Raw genomic sequence first — 16,756 nt, 5'->3', positions numbered from 1 at the left:
TGTGGACGGTGCTATAGGGGCCAGAATGAGAAGTAGCTCATTCGTAGCTGTGGTTATAAGCATGTGGAGATCATCCTTTCTTGGAGGTACCCAAGAAACTGGCCTGCTTGGGCTCCTGGATCACACAAGCGTTCATTCACTCACTCGCTGAATATTTACAGAGTGCCCGACTCAGCCCAGGTATTGTGCTACACTTAGGGTTCTGGGGTGACAAAGAGACCTGGCTTTGTTTTCATGAAGCTCAGGGATGGCCGAGTCAGATGTAAATGCCCATCCTGACTTCCTGAAGGGCAGTGCCGCCCTGAGTCCTCTCCTTTCCCCATGCTGGGAGCAACCATTTGAAAGGGATGCTGCCTTCTCCACTTCAAGAAGGGGATGTGTCCTAGCCACGGGCCAAGTCCAATTAATGTTTTTCATTAACACTTCAACAGCAGTGGAGCAGAACTGTCAGAATCAATCCCAGAGGGTGACAGCCTGTAAATTTCTCCAACTCACTATGCGGCTTCTTAGAAAGCACCAGAAAAGCGAAATCAGACTGGTTTAAAATTACATGTTGGCTCTTAAGAGCATGTGGCCACAGAGATTCTAGTTGCAGTCAGAACCTAGATAGGGATTCCCAACTTTTGGTAACCACTGTTTCTTTGATGGACAGATCTTCTTTTTCCAACACTTACCCACAAACCCTTTTTTTTAAAGAAAAATATCCACAGGAATTTAATCACTTTTGGATAAAATCTCTGAAAATTCCTTGAGATAACTGGAGAGCACGGGGATGTGGCCAAGTCTGGGTTAGAAGTCCCTAAACACGTGTGATGTAACAAGGACAACAGCAGCAACAGATACAGCAGACAGGGCTCTGGAGCAGAAGTTGGGGTTCGTAATTCTGGCTATCACTTAACCAGTGGTGTGATCTTGGTCAGGTTACTTAGACTCTTCATCAGTTCATCATCTGTTAACTAGAGATAACTAGAGTACCTAGCTCACAGGGCTGCCATGAGGATTAACTGAGTAACTGGGAGTCAATGCTTGGACCAATGCCTGGCTCAGAGTACGTGCTCTACCAAGTGCTGTTGCTATTATTTTTACTTTGTGCTGGGAACATAGGCTTCATTTACATTATCTCATTTATTCTTTCAACAACCCTATAAGGGCCAGGTGTGGTGGCTCACGCATGTAATCCCAGCACTTTGGGAGGCTGAGGCGGGTGAATCACTTGAGGTCAGGGGTTTGAGACCAGCCTGGCCAACATGGAGAAACCCTGTCTCTACTAAAAATACAAAAATTAGCCAGGTGTGGTGGCAGGCAGCTGTAATCCCAGCTACTCGGGAGGCTGAGGCAGGAGCATTGCTTGAACCTGGGAGGCAGAGTTTGCAGTGAGCCGAGATCACGCCACTGCACTCCAGCCTGGCAACAGAGTGAGACCGTGGCTCAAAACAAAAAACCAAAAACAAAAAACCCTATGAGATGGGTACTGCTGGCTTCCATTTGAGATATTGGGCTATTGCCATTCAGAGACTTTGAATAATTGCTCAGGTAAGCGGTAGAGCTAGGATTCAAATCTGGGATGGACTGGCTCTACAATGCATATACTTAACTCCTGTGTGAGCTCAGAGTCCAGTGAACACACCACTACAGCTCACTCGTGGCTGTCCTTATGTGGGGCTGATGCATATGACAATATGGCTGTATTATTACTGCCCTTTTCACTCATGGACAGCCTCATGCTGAACCCCACGTGTTTCTCTTTCTTGAGCAAATGCACACAGCGGTCTTCCTCCAGCCCAGGGCCTCAGTGTGTTCTCTGACCGTTCTGCAGGTTCAGCTGATGGTCAGTCCTGCCCGCCTAGCTCGACCTTGCCCCGACCCAGTCTCCCCACTCTCCTGGCTGATGTGGTGGAGGCTCCCTCTCCATCTCCCTTTGCCTCTCCTGGATGGCAGCGACCCCTCTCATCACATCCAGCGCTGACTTAGCAAAGCACTGCTTCAAAGCACTTCCTCCAAGCTTTGTTTCTGTTGGAGGAGGAGGAAGAGTTCGTGATTGGGCTCTTCCCTGCAGCCCCCTGCCAGGGCCCCAGGCCCTAAAGCAGAAACTCTCCCTGACAGCTGAGTAACCAAACACATTGGGGAGAGCTGGCCATAAGCATTAAAACAAGTAAAACAGAAGGGAAAACCACCCTGCCAAACAGCTGGGAGAGCCCAGTGCAGGCCTGACTCCTCCTCCTTTCTCCATTATTAATCTACAGAAACAACACTGGAGACATGTGGATCAAATTTACAGAGCTTAGGGTAAGGGACTAGGAAATTCAGCTGATTTGTCAAAGGATTCCCAGAGAGAAATATTATGTCAATGGAGCTAGTAACAGGAGCTGGCAGCTCCATTAATAGTAGTTCCCATTTTCCCAGTCATCACCCACCCAGAGAGGCCTTCACTTAATACCGTGGCAAAAGTAATTAGGAACCTATTATTAATAATAGTAATTGATAGCATCACAGCTTTTGCCTAGTACCTTTTGCTTTTAAATGCCTTTTTCATAGAGCAATTTGTTCTTCCAGCAAGGGAGGTAGGACAGTTATGATCAGTAACAACCACAGCTGACTTCTATTGAGGGCTTACTATGTGCCAGGCACTTACATGCATTATCTCATTTAACACCCCAGAACCGCAGGCGGTACGATTTCCACCCATCTTACAGCTGAGGAAACTGAGGCCTGAAAAAGTTTAGTGGCTTGTCCAAGGTCACTGAGGGTCAGAAATGGAACGGGGACTAGAGTTTCAATCTCTTCATTCTCAAGCTGCTGAAATAAATGACATTCTAACTTTGCTCACCTTGTCCTTTCTCGAGCTAGGCAGTGGCCAGGATACTGGGGAGGAAAGGGGTTTTGTTTGGGCCTGAGGTTTAAGACGAGGAAATTCAAAGTAAGACCCAGAAATAGGACTTTCCCTTTCATGGGTCTCCAGACACCTCCTGCCAAGGGTCCCTAGAGGCCTCCCATGAAACTCTATAGACAAAAAGCTGTCGGACTCCCTCTGATCTTCGCAGAATGCAGTTCCACAGCTTGTCTTCCAAATCCGCTCTGTAAGAAAGCCTTCTCTACATCAATTCTAAATTCTCCCGTATCAGCTCATTCCTCCGCACTTCTCATCAGAGATGGAAAATATTTTCTTTACGTTATTTTAACACCTCGATGTCTTCCTTTCCCCACACAAATTCCCAGCTCTAGGATAACGGGCTCAGGGCAAGATCATTCTAGGGAAAAGGAGTTAAAAAAAAAAAAAAAAAAAAGGAAAGGGCATCTATTTTTTTCTATTTAGTAAAATCCTTAGAAAAAAATTCTTCCTTTCTGTCATGATGGAGAAGAAAGCGTGCGGAAACATTTCCCTTTATTCCTTTATTAGCGGGAATAGGGACAATGGCTTTGGAAGCCGGTAAAAGCCATGGAGGGACCCGGAGGGACCCACAGGCACCACCCTGTGCCCATGGCCGTGAGTGAATCTCGGAGTGTGAAGCGGTGAGCATGACTGAGCGATCCTTTGCCTCCCTCTTCTAAAACAGCAGCATTTCTGCTCAGTGTTCCACTCCAATGGGCTGCGGACTGTACTGAAGCCTCGATGTTCCTCAATCTCTACACAGAGCCCTAATCTTCCATCGCTCAATTTTTCTCTTTCTGGTTGCCCAACTCTTGAATCTCAGACTCATTATCTTGTTCCTCAAGCCTCCACCTCCTCTTCCAACACTCTGAGTACAGCACCGTGGCCACCCGGTTTCCCAAGGAGAGACCTGTGAGTCACCCTAATCAGCTCTCTCCCTTCTCATCCACTTCTCATCAACCACAAGCCTTGCTGCTTTTACCACCAACATATCTCAAAAATCCTCCACTGCCACCACCCCAGTCAGGCCCCCATCTTCCCCTGCCCCCCACCCATCCCCTGCCTCCGGGCTTACCCCACCCCTTACTCTGGTCACCTTGCTCTGGCTCTGTACTCTTCAATGACTCCCTGTCAGCCTCACGAAGAAGTCCGAAGTCTTTTGCATATGTAACTATCCTTTAAGAACAGTTAGCATCCTGGCTGGGCGTGGTGGCTCAGGCCTATAATCCCAGCACTTTGGGAGGCAGAGACATGTGAATCACTTGAGGCCAGGAGTTTGAGACCTGCCTGGCCATCAAGATGAAACACCATCTCTACTAAAAATACAAAAATTAGCCAGGCATGGTGGTGCACACCTGTAATTCCATCTACTCAGGAGGCTGAGGTGAGGGAGAATTGCTTGAACCTGGTGGAGGTTACAGTGATGAGAACGTGCCACGGCACGCCAGCCTGGGCAACAGAGTGAGCTTCTGTCTCCAAAAAAAACCCCTTTTTTTCCCCCCAAAGAAAGAGAATAGATAATGTCCTTCTCTGCTTTTTGAAATTTAGGGAGGAGAGTAATTCTGCCAGTAAACTGGCAAATTTCCCAGCACCTCCCAGGATATCAGCAGAGTTAGGAACCCTGTGCACACCTGATCCTCGCTTCTCTAAGCTACTTTTCACTCTGCTCTGCTCTAGCCCAGAAGGGTAAGGGTAGGGGGAGAGGGGTAGGGGTAGGGGTGGAGGGTAGGGGTAGGGGTGGAGGGGAGGGGAGGGGTGGGGGTGGAGGGTAGGGGTGGGGGTGGAGGGTAGGGGTGGGGTGGGGGTGGAGGGTAGGGGTGGGGTGGGGGTGGAGGGTAGGGGTGGGGGTGGAGGGTAGGGGTGGGGTGGGGGTGGAGGGTAGGGGTGGGGTGGGGGTGGAGGGTAGGGGTGGGGTGGGGGTGGAGGGTAGGGGTGGGGTGGGGGTGGAGGGTAGGGGTGGGGTGGGGGTGGAGGGTAGGGGTGGGGTGGGGGTGGAGGGTAGGGGTGGTGGTGGGGGTGGAGGGTAGGGGTGGTGGTGGGGGTGGAGGGTAGGGGTGGTGGTGGGGGTGGAGGGTAGGGGTGGTGGTGGGGGTGGAGGGTAGGGGTAGGGGCAAGGATGGGGTGAGGGATGGGGTGAGGGGTAGGGGTGGGGATGGGGGTGAGGGATGGGGTGAGGGGTAGGGGTGGGGATGGGGGTGAGGGATGGGGTGAGGGGTAGGGGTGGGGATGGGGGTGAGGGATGGGGTGAGGGGTAGGGGTGGGGATGGGGGTGAGGGATGGGGTGAGGGGTAGGGGTGGGGATGGGGGTGAGGGATGGGGTGAGGGGTAGGGGTGGGGATGGGGTGAGGGGTAGGGGTGGGGATGGGGGTGAGGGATGGGGTGAGGGGTAGGGGTGGGGATGGTGAGGGATGGGGTGAGGGGTAGGGGTAGGGATGGGGGTGAGGGATGGGGTGAGGGGTAGGGGTGGGGATGGGGGTGAGGGATGGGGTGAGGGGTAGGGGTGGGGATGGGGGTGAGGGATGGGGTGAGGGGTAGGGGTGGGGATGGGGGTGAGGGATGGGGTGAGGGGTAGGGGTGGGGATGGGGGTGAGGGATGGGGTGAGGGGTAGGGGTGGGGATGGGGTGAGGGGTAGGGGTGGGGATGGGGGTGAGGGATAGGGGTGGGGATGGGGGTGAGGGATAGGGGTGGGGATGGGGGTGAGGGATGGGGGTGAGGGGTGGGAGTGAGGGGTAGGGGTGTGGATGGGGGTGAGGGGTAGGGGTGTGGATGGGGTGAGGGATGGGGTTGAGGGGTGGGGTGGGGATGGGGGTGAGGGATAGGGGTGGGGATGGGGGTGAGGGGTAGGGGTGAGGATGGGGGTGAGGGATGGGGTGAGGGATAGGGGTGGGGATGGGGGTGAGGGGTAGGTAGGGGTGGGGATGGTGGTGAGGGGTAGGGGTGGGGATGGGGGTGAGGGGTAGGGGTGGGGATGGGGGTGAGGGGTAGGGGTGGGGATGGGGGTGAGGGGTAGGGGTGGGGATGGGGGTGAGGGGTAGGGGTGGGGATGGGGGTGGGTGTGGAGGGTGGTGGGGTTGGGACGAGGATATGGGTGAGGGGTAGAGGTGGGTTTGAGGGGTGGGGGTGAGGGGTAGGGGTGGGAGTAGGGTCAACGGTAGGGCTATGGGTGGAACTCTGGAGGAGAGCAGCCTGCTTCTTTTCTAAGTGATTCTTCACCAGGGCCCAGAGAGGGTGCCACTGAGTTAGAAGGGAAACCCAGTTCTCAGAAGACTGGGAAGCCGCCTTCTTGCCAGTTGCCAACCAGGAAGTGAGCTGAGTTTCAGCTTGCAGAGGCGCTGTCTCTTCCAAGCTGACAGAAGCTGGTGGACTGCACTTTGGGATGACAAGCCAGACTTCTAAAGGGTTTTTAGAAGCAGAGCTTAGGCCAAAGGCCAAATTGATGGGGATTTCATTCCCTTCTCTGTAAACCATGGGGGTGGAATCTATGGCTTCTCAAGTCCTCCTAGCACTGGGATTCTAGACTCTGACCCCTATGTGTGCGACAGCACTCAAGTGCACCCCTGAAGTCCTTTTTATCCCTTCTCATTCCACCACTTAACTTGTGAACTGTCAACAGTGGGAACACAGAGACCTTGTTATTACTATTTCCCGTGGTTTAATTTCCTCCAGAGCTGTGACACCACCACTTTCCCCCATACACACACACACAACTTTAAATGTAAAAAAAGGTGTCCTTTCTGTGTAAAATCGGATAGGTTTCTAGTTAAGTTTTTCTGACCATTCATCAAAAAGCCACCAAGACTGTAACGTAACTGTCCTCCAAACTCAGCAACCATTACCAGTGCTCTCCCCAGACTTGTAAATGTTCTTTCTGGGGCAACGGGACAGTGAGTGTAGCACCATCTGTGCACCTGCCACCAATGGCCCCACTAGACCACCAGCTACCCAGCTCAGGAAAGCTCATGGCCAAGGCAGCCAAGACCACTGCCTGTCCCCAGTTCCTTTGAAAGGAAAACCAGAGGGCAGAGGATTACTTCTTTACTGCCCTTGCAGTAAAAAAAACTTAACTAGAAACCTATCCGATTTTACACAGAAAGGACACCTTTTTTTACATTTAAAGTTGTGTGTGTGTGTATGGGGGAAAGTGGTGGTGTCACAGCTCTGGAGGAAATTAAACTTGGCAGGGCGTCTTCTGCCAGCCTTAGGCGCGCGGGAAGCTTGGGTGGGGTGCAATCCATAAGCTTCTGAAAATAAAAATTATACTGCCCCACTGAATGGTTTCCAAATAGCCCACATAAGCCAACCCTTTTTTAAATTTTTTTATTAAGTGTTTCCATTCTCTGATCGGGAATTTTATATATAGTACACTTAACGCCCAGTTGTTATATATTAGTCATGCCAGAACAAAGTGCAGAAAAGTTGAAGCAGGAATAGTTTTCAGGGAGACCCAAATGGGGTGTAAGGACAGTCAATTCTTTCTTTTTGTTTTGAGACAGGGTTTTATTCTGTCACCCAAGCTGGAGTGCAGTGATGGGATTACAGCTCACTGCGGCCTCAACCTTCTGGGCTCAAGCAATCCTCCCATCTCTGCCTCCTGAGTAGCTGGGGTACAGGTGCACATTGCCATGTCCAGCTAATTTTTGTATTTTTTGGAGAGATGGAGTTTTGTCATCTTGTCCAGGCAGGTCTAGAACTCCTGGGCTGAAGCGATCTGCCCGCCTCAGCTTCCCAAAATGCTGGGATTATAGGTGTGAGCCACCATCCCAGCCAGGACAGTCAATTCTTTAAAAAAAAAAGCCCCCAGACCCTTCACTGAATAGTATTCCACATGACATTCTAAGTTCAGACAAGCTGGGGGGATGGGTGTTGAGACAAGAGCAAGATGAAGGAAATAAGAGGAAAAACCTGAAGTGGAATGGAATATGCCCCAGGAGCTGTCAATCATCCACGTAAAGTGATTCATCAGGAATAATCAGGCCAGGCACGGGGGCTCACACCTGTAATTCCAGCACTTTGGGAGGCCAAGGCAGGAGAATCACCCGAGATCAGGCGTTTGCGATCAGCCTGGCCAACATGGTGAAACCCTGTCTCTACTAAAAACACAAAAATTAGTTGGGATGGTGGTACGTGCCTGTAATCCCAGCTACTCATGAGGCTGAGGCAGGAGAATTGCTTGAACCTGTAAGGCAGAGGTTGCAGTGAGTTGAGATTGCGCCACTGCACTCCAGCCTGGGTGACAGAGCTTGGGTAACAGAGTGAGACCCTGTCTCAAAAAAAAAAAAATCAAAAGATCACCTAATACTTGGGCAAAACCCATCTCAAGACGTGACCATGATACTGTGAGGCCCAAAAGTTCAAATGGGGAGAAAATGCTGGGAGACAGGGAAAGATAAGGGGGAGTGTGAGAAGCAGGTTTTATTTATCAAGACAGGGTCTTACTCCGTCATTCAGGCTGGAGTGCAGTGGCGCAATCTCAGCTCACCGCAACCTCCTCCCGGGTTGGAGTTATTCTCCTGCCTGAGCCTCCCGAGTAGCTGGGATTACAGGCACCCACCACCATGCTTGGCTAATTTTTGTATTTTTAGTAGAGACGGGGTTTCACCATGTTGGCCAGGCTGGTCTTGGACTCCTGATCTCAAGTGATCCACCTGCCTCGACCTCCCAAAGTACTGGGATTACAGGCAAGAGCCACTGCACCCAGCCAGAGAAGCAGGTTTTAACCATGGCTAATAAATGGACATGGACTACCATGCACTGAGTAGGTCCTTTCTGCCAGGGATTGGATGAACGAGCATTTGAAACCCCAAAAAGACCCTCGCAGTAGAGTACTATTACTAACTCCATTTGCCAGCGAGGGACACTGAAGTTTAGATGGGCTGAGTCACTTGACTGAGGTCCACCGCTAGAAAATGGCAAAGGTGGGATTCTGATACTGGAGTCCACACTGGATCAGTCTAAAGAAGGAGAACACCAGGCTCTCCCCGCGCCAACTCAAGAGACAGCACACTTTCTTCAGCACTCACCAACCCATTAGCACTGTGCTTTCCTTCTTTTTCTAAGGTCAGGAAATTAAAAGCAAATAACAATTATGCTCCAGTTAACACTTCATTCTGGCTAAGTTATCAGAACACCACTGGCAAAAGGTGGTCTTCTGGTGAAGTCAGGCCCGGGGCCCAGGAGCTCACTGTTAAACAGTGAAATAATAACACATACTTACAACTGCCTAAGAAGCTGGTGGCCACAGAACCCAGGGTGAGATAAAAGGCTGGCAAAGGGTGATGTGCTCAGGGCCAGCAACCCCAATTTTCCTACAAAAGAGTGGTACAAAGCAAACCTCACCCTGAATACCGGGCTGGATTCACTTCCCCTTGGAATCCTTTGGGCCTGCTGGGGGTGCACCTGCTGTGGAGTTGGTGTGGGAGCTGCCTCTCTCCCCTCCAGCTGGCTCCTCCAATTCTCAGAGGGGCTCCAGCAGAGTGAGAATTTAGAGGGATGGAGGAACCACCATAAAACTCGACAGCCCTGACAAGGCACAGTGGCTCACGCCTGTAAGCCCAGCACTTTGGGAGGCCAAGGCAGGTGGATCACTTGAGGTCAGGAGTTCGAGACCAGCCTGGCTAACATGGTGAAATCCTGCATCTCTACTAAAAATACAAAAATTAGCTGGGCATGGTGGCAGGCGCCTGTAGTCCCAGCTGCTCAGGAGGCTGAGGCAGGAGAATCACTTGAACCAGGGAGGCGGAGCTTGCAGTGAGCCGAGATTGCTGCCACTCCAGCCTGGGCGACAGAGTGAGACGCAGTCTCAAAAACAAACAAACAAAACTAGACAGCCCCACAAGTGTGGCAAATTTGGAATCCCCACCGGGAATACTGGCTCACTGGCATTTTGGTGATTCATCTAAGGTAAATATCAGTTCTGACACAGACCCAGATGATGCCTATTAGGTGCCTGTAAAAAACTAGCAGAGATCCTGCCTTGCCGTTTAATTTTTTTGAAGCAAAAACCTAATAAAATGCCGTCTGTTCACTGCCATTTCTCTTCTTTGCAAAACAGTAAAAAAGCCAGCGTAACCGAACAGATCAATTTCAGGAAATTAAACCTAAAGGTGAACCCTGGAAAAACCAGTGCAATAGTCACAACATTGGGCAGTGTGGGGCAGAAAACTAACATTCAAGCTACCAAGTTTTTTCCTGTGGAAAAAGATCTCTGTGTTATTTAGAATACTTTTTAAGAGATTCTGGGTGGCCTCTCTCCAAAGCATTGATGTAACACATCAAGAACTTAGTGACCCAGGGAGCACGAGTCTTGGAACTACCGCCTCTTTGAAAAGAACAGTCCGCCCCATGACCACGGTCCTTTGTCATACGCTGTCCTTGACCCACAGTGGGTGAGCACACTAATTCCTGTGAGCCAACGACAACACAGAGCCACTTTTCTATTAAGGCAGCACATTCAACACACACACACACACACACACACACACACACACACACACACACACACACACAGAGTAAATGGAGAAAATAAGGATGGAGATGAAGCAGGCGTAGACTCAGTACCCTAAATATCAGCCTTCTTCCCAACAGCTACCAAAGTAAGAGTGGTTCGCTTTGTGCTAGGGTCATAAAAATGCTTTCTGGCCTACTGTGCTTTCTAAACTTTTTATAATGAATATGGCATACTGGCACAGGAACAATGACTGTTTTCAGAAATATGAGAGAGGGGATGAGATGTAATTAGAGGCAGAGGAAGGTGACAAAATGTTTCTTCTGAGCAAAGGAACACCCATAATTTGAATTATGGTATAACATTTATCTGAAATTAAATTTTTAGATAAAGAAAAAAGTGAATGTTAAAAACACCACTTTATTTTTTATTTTTTTTTAAGTCAGGTTCTTGCTCTGTCTCTCAGGCTGGAGTGCAGTGGTGCAATCTCAGCTCACTGCAACCTTCACCTGCTGGGCTCATACCATTCTCCCACCTCAGCCTCCCAAAGTGCTGGGATTACAGGTGTGGGCCACTGCACCCATCCAAAACTATCGCTATTATCTTGTTACCTATAAAGAGACTAGAATTTATTTTTGCATGGTATACTTTTAGATGATTCTTCTCCCATTATTCTTCATACTTTTTAACAAAACAAATATTACAACCATTATGAGCTCACAGAGGTTTAAAAAAAAAAAAGGTACATGAAAGGAAAACCTGGTTGTTTCACAGAAATTTTACCAAAAAATGATGGGATACTGCTTTTGGAAGAAACTCAGGGAGAACCCATTCTAAATTGCTAACCAGTAGATGAGACATTGTCTGCATGCCTCATTCCAAGTATCTCTCAGCCGGCCCCTTCACCTGGCCCCAGGTGGTGATGACTCAGGCACTGCGTCACCAGTGGGACTTTCTGTGGCATCTTGCTGATGCTCTGCCCTGCCATTACCTACCGCTCTGAGCCTGCGTGATCATTCCACAGCTACAGTGGCCGAATCGCCACTGGTGGGAAAGGAGGCTGGTTGCTGCCAATGCTGGGCAGGGGGTGAGGGAGGGAGAGGAGGCAAAGTGGGCGCAGGGAGTGACAGCTGAGCTGCATCCTTCCCCTGCTAGGGATCAGTGCTGCCAGGGAGAGAAAGAGGGCAGTGGGCGTGGCCTCTCGGTGCCAGCTCACAGAGGAAGAAAGAGATCAAGAGCACAAACACAAGTCACTCCTTGAGAGTTTAAGGAAAAGATGCAAACATCACAAGGCCCAGGGCAGATGGCCAAGATGTTTATTAATAGAACATGAGTATATTCATCAGAGAATATTCATCAGAGATTTACTGCACTGCAGTCCTGCTTATAAACATAACCTGCTTCAATCAGCTTTGGTTCCAATTCCAAAAGGGATTGACCATTAGACTCTTCAGACAATTTAAGGGCATGAGTCAGAGTGATGAGGTTCAAAACCCAGCTCTGCCACTTACTAACTGTGTGACTCTGGACTAGTTACTTAACCTCTCTGAGCCACAATTTGCTTCTCTGGATAATAGGCCTAATGATACTTCCTAATTCACAAGATTGAGCATTAAAATAGGTTATGTAAATAAGCACTTAGCAAAAGGCTTGGCACACAGTAAAGAATATAGTAAATAAAAATATTTTTATTAATAGCCTGATTCCCAGGGCTGATGGCTTCAAGACAAAGCCATCAGATGCTATATAAAAGTTATTATCACTATTAGGAGGGAGGGATGGACCCAAGGCCACTGATTCTGTTATTTTCTTAAAGGCCACTAGGGTCCGTAATGATTAAAAAAAAAAAAAAAAGTGCTTTACTCACCACAGATGGCTCATTTATTCTGCATTCATTCACTCATTTATTCAACAACTGTGTAATGATTACCGAATAATACACCAGAAGCGGCTATACTCTGGGGATATAAAAGCGAATAAAGGTCCCTACCCTCATGAAGTTGGCAGTCTAGTGGAGGAGGGAAGACTGTATGCCAGCCAAATAAATATTGGATACAAAGGGCTGTGATGCAGTCAGCACAAGGAGTCCAAACTAAGGATCTCCAAGCCAGACTACCCAGGCTTAGTGGTCAAGGAAGGCTTCCCGGAAGAAGGGACACCTCAGTTGATGATGAGCAGATATCAGTCTGCTCTGAAAATCCTCTGTGCTCCACCTATTCATCCCTCCCTGCCCAACCCCTGGCAATCACTGATCTCTTTACTGTCTCCATGGTTTTGTCTTTTCAAGAATGTCATATAGTTGGAATCATACTATACATGGTCCTTTCCGATTGGCTTCCCTTACTTAGAAATAGACATTGAAGGCCGGGTGCAGTGGCTCACACCTGTAATCCCAGCACTTTGGGAGGCCGAGCCAGGTGGATCACTTGAGGCCAGGTGTTCAAGAGCAGCCTGGTCAACATGGTGAAACCCTATCTCTACTAAAAATACAAAAATTAGCCGGGCATCATGGCAGGTGCCTGTGATCCCAGCTACTCAGGAGGCTGAGGCAGGAGAATCACTTGAACCCAGGAGGCGGAGGTTGCAGTGAGCTGAGATCATGCTGTTGCACTCCAGCCTGGGCAACAAGAGCGAAATTCCATCTCAAAAAGAAAAAAAAAAAAAAGAAAAAAGAAAAGAAATATACATTTAAGTTTCCTCCACATCTCTGCATGGTTTGATATTCCAGAGGCAGGGCTTGGACATTGGACCAAATTGAGGACTAGCTAAAACAGGTCCTGGGCAGAAGCAGCTTTCCATTAAGACATGCCCACCAATGTGCCATGGTTGGTTTACCATTTCCATGACAATGTTCCTAGATGTTCCTGCCTCTTTCCATGGCAATGACCTGATGACCTGGAAGTTACCAGCCTCATCCTAGAAATTTCTGCATGAACCACCCCTTAATTTGCATGTAATTAAAAGTGGGTATAAATATTACTGTACCAGTAGTACGGAACTGCCTCTAAGCTGCTATTCTGGGCACACTGCCTATGGGATACCCCTGACCCACAAGGTATATACAGTACCTTTGCTGCTACTGTAAACTGCCACTTCAATAAAAGCTATTTAACACCACTGGCTCACCCTTGAATTATTTCCTAGATGAAGCCAAGAACCCTCCTGGGATAAGTCCTAATTTTGAGGTTTGCCTGTCGTGCATCATCAGCTCATTTCTTTTTAGCTCTAATAATATTCCATTGTCTGGATGTACCACAATTTATCTATTCACATACTGAAGGACATCTCAAGTTGCTTCCGAGTTTGGCAATTCTTAATAAAGCTGCTATAAATAACTGTGCACAGGTTTTTGTGTAGATATAAGTTGTTTTGTTGCTGTTGTTGTTTTTTCGGACGGAGTCTCACTCTGTCACCCGGGCTGGAGTGCAGTGGTGTGATCCTGGCTCACTGCAATCTCCGCTTCCCGGGTTCAAGTGATTCATCTGCCTCAGCCTCCTGAGTAGCTGGCATTACAGGCACCTGCCACCATGCCCAGCTAATTTTTGTGTTTTTAGTAGAGACGGGGTTTCTCTATGTTGGCCAGGTTGGTCTTGAACTCAAACCTGAAATGATCTGCCCGCCCCGGCCTCCCAAAGTGTTGGGATTACAGGCGTGAGCCACCGTGCCCAGCAGATACAAGTTTTTAACTCCTTTGAGCAAGTACCAAGGAGTGCAGTTGTTAAATTGTATTGGTAGCATATACTCAGGAGTAAGTAAGGAACTGCCAAATTATCTTCCAAAGTGGCTGAACCATTTTGCGTTCCCACCAGCAATGCATGAGAGTTCCTGTTGTTCCACATCCTCACCAGCATTTGGTGGTATCAGTGTTCTGGATTCTGGCCACTCTAATAGGTGTGTGGTGGTATCTCCTAATATCATCGTCATAACCTGCAATTCCCTAATGACAAATGATGTTGAACACTTTTTCACAAATTTAGTTACCATGTGCATATCATCTTTGGTGAGATGTCAAGATCTTTGATTCATTTTTAAATTGGTTGGTTGTTTTCTTATTGTTGAGTTTTAAAAGTTCTTTGCATATTATTTTAGGTAGCAGTCCTTTATCAGATGAGTCTTTTGCTGCAAATATTTCCTCCCAGTCTGTGGCTTGTCTTTTCAGTCTCTTGACAGTGTCTCCTACAGAGTAGAAACTAATTTTGATGAAGTGCAGCTTATTGATTCTTCCTTTCCTGGATTATGCTTCTGGTGTCTGGTGTCATATCTAAAACGTCATCATCAAACCCAAGATCATCTAGATTTTTTCCCATGTTATTTCTAGGAGTTTTACAGTTTTGTGTTTTACATTTAGGTCTCTGATCCATTTGAGTTAATTCTGGGAAGGGTATAAGGTCTGTGTCTACATTTATTATTACTGTTATTATTTTGCATATGGATGTATGGTTGTTCTAGCACCATTTGTTAAAAAGACTATCTTTGGCTGGGCGCAGAGGCTCATGCCTGTAATCCCACCACTTTGGGAGGCTGAGGCAGGTGGATCACCTGAGGTCGGGAGTTCGAGATCAGCCTGACTAACATGGAGAAACCCCATCTCTACTAAAAATACAAAATTAGCTAGGGGTGGTGGTGCATGCCTGTATTCCCAGCTACTCGGGAGGCTGAGGCAGGAGAATCACTTGAACCCGGGAGGTGGAGGTGGCAGTGAGCTGAGATCGTGCCATTGCACTCCAGCCTGGGCAACAAGAATGAAACTCCATCTCAAAAAAAAAAAAAAAAAAAGACTATCTTTGGTCCATTGTTTGCCTTTGTTCCTTTGTCAAGATCAGTCGACTATGTTTATGTAGGTCTATTTCTAGGCTCTCTATTCTGTTCCATTGATCTATTTGTCTAGGGAAATTTACCATGCTGTTCTCATCATTCATTCACTTATCCACACATTCATCACATGCCTACTAATTACACCAAGCTTAGTGCTAGGAATACAGAGGTGAGTAAGACCCAGTTTTCTGATCTGGACGGTGGGAAAACATGTACAAAAATAGTTTAAGTAGACCATGATAAATACTAGAGGAGGAGTCTGTAGTAGGCATAGTCATGTGCTGCATGACATTTTGGTTAGTGACAGATGGCATATAGGATGGTAGTCCCATAAAGTTATAATGGAGCTGAAAAATTCTATCACCAGCCAGGCATGGTGGCTCACACCTATAATCCTAGCCCTTTGAGAGACCAAGGCAGGAGGATTGCTTGAGTCCAGGAGTTCAAAACCAGCCTGGGCAACATGGCAAGACCCTATCTCTACAAAAAATTTAAAAATTAGCCAGGTATGGTGGCATGCAGCTGTGGTCCCAGCTGTGGGAGGCTGAGGAGGGAGGATTGCTTGGGCCCAGAAGGTTGAGGCTACAGTGAGCCATGATCACGCCGCTGTACTCCAGCCTGGACAACAGAGCAAGACCCTGTCTCCAAAAACTAACAAACAAACAAACAAAAAAGAGAAATTCTATCACCTAGCGATATTGTAGCCAACATAAGATCATGGTGCAATGCATTACCTTATCTATATTTAGATACACGAATACGTACCACTGTGTTACAATTGTCTACAGTATTCAGTACAGTAACTTGCTGTCCAGCTTTGTAGCCCAGGAGCACTTGGCTATATGATATAGCCTAGGTGTGTAGGAGGCTATACCATCTAGGCTTGCGTAAGTACACTCTGTGATGTTCCCACAACAAAATCACCTACCCATGCATTTCTCGGAGCCTATCCCTGTCATTAAGCAATGCATGGCTGTAGTAGAAACTTGGAAGGGCAGCCTGAAAAGAGAACTTCTGCTATGTGCTGTTATCATCAGCAAGGGAGGAAAAATAACAGGATGTTTCAGAAAGCCCCCATTTACTCCAAGAACTCCAAAGGGATTTTACAGACTTTATGAGAAGCAAACACTCCCTGGCGATCTCATGGCTGAGCAACAATATGCAATACCAGAGGGACTGAAGGAGGGGGAGGAGGTATAGGGAAGGAAGCTAATTTATTGTCCCAGTAGGACACTCATTCCCAGACGGGTACATCCCTGCCAGAGGTCACTATGTCATTCCCAGAATCTTGGAGGACACTATGATCTTTCCCTGCAAAGAAGAAAGAAAACGATCACTGGACACTTGAAACTGGGCTGACCTCTCAGTGACCTACTCAGTTCCATTCCTTCTCCTTCCTGGCTGATATGCTGTTCTGTCTAGAGTGGCCATGCAATACGCCAGGAGCCCTCGTAGACATCTTCCCAGGCTTTCTTGTGGCCGCGCCACACAGTTCTGGACAACGAGACATCAATTCAGAACTTTGGGTTTCTGGAAAACACTACTTCTCCTGATCAAAGAGGATAATCAGCTGTCTGGCTGGCAGGGCTTTTGCTCTTCTTATTGCCTTGACTGTGACACAGTTTGA

General features: G+C 48.2%; 1 protein-coding gene across 1 annotated transcript in view; it reads right to left on the bottom strand.

Moving 5' to 3' along the window:
• LOC105471544 (ankyrin repeat and BTB domain containing 2) overlaps positions 1 to 16,756 on the bottom strand; it is a 211,884-nt gene that overhangs the window by 55,076 nt on the left and 140,052 nt on the right. The gene's annotated exons all lie outside the window — the stretch shown is intronic.

This window comes from Macaca nemestrina, chromosome 12, assembly GCF_043159975.1.
Source record: "Macaca nemestrina isolate mMacNem1 chromosome 12, mMacNem.hap1, whole genome shotgun sequence".
In the NCBI taxonomy this organism is placed as follows: domain Eukaryota; kingdom Metazoa; phylum Chordata; class Mammalia; order Primates; family Cercopithecidae; genus Macaca; species Macaca nemestrina.
Note: the sequence above shows the minus strand (reverse complement) of the source record. Positions and strands in the feature narration are given on the sequence as shown.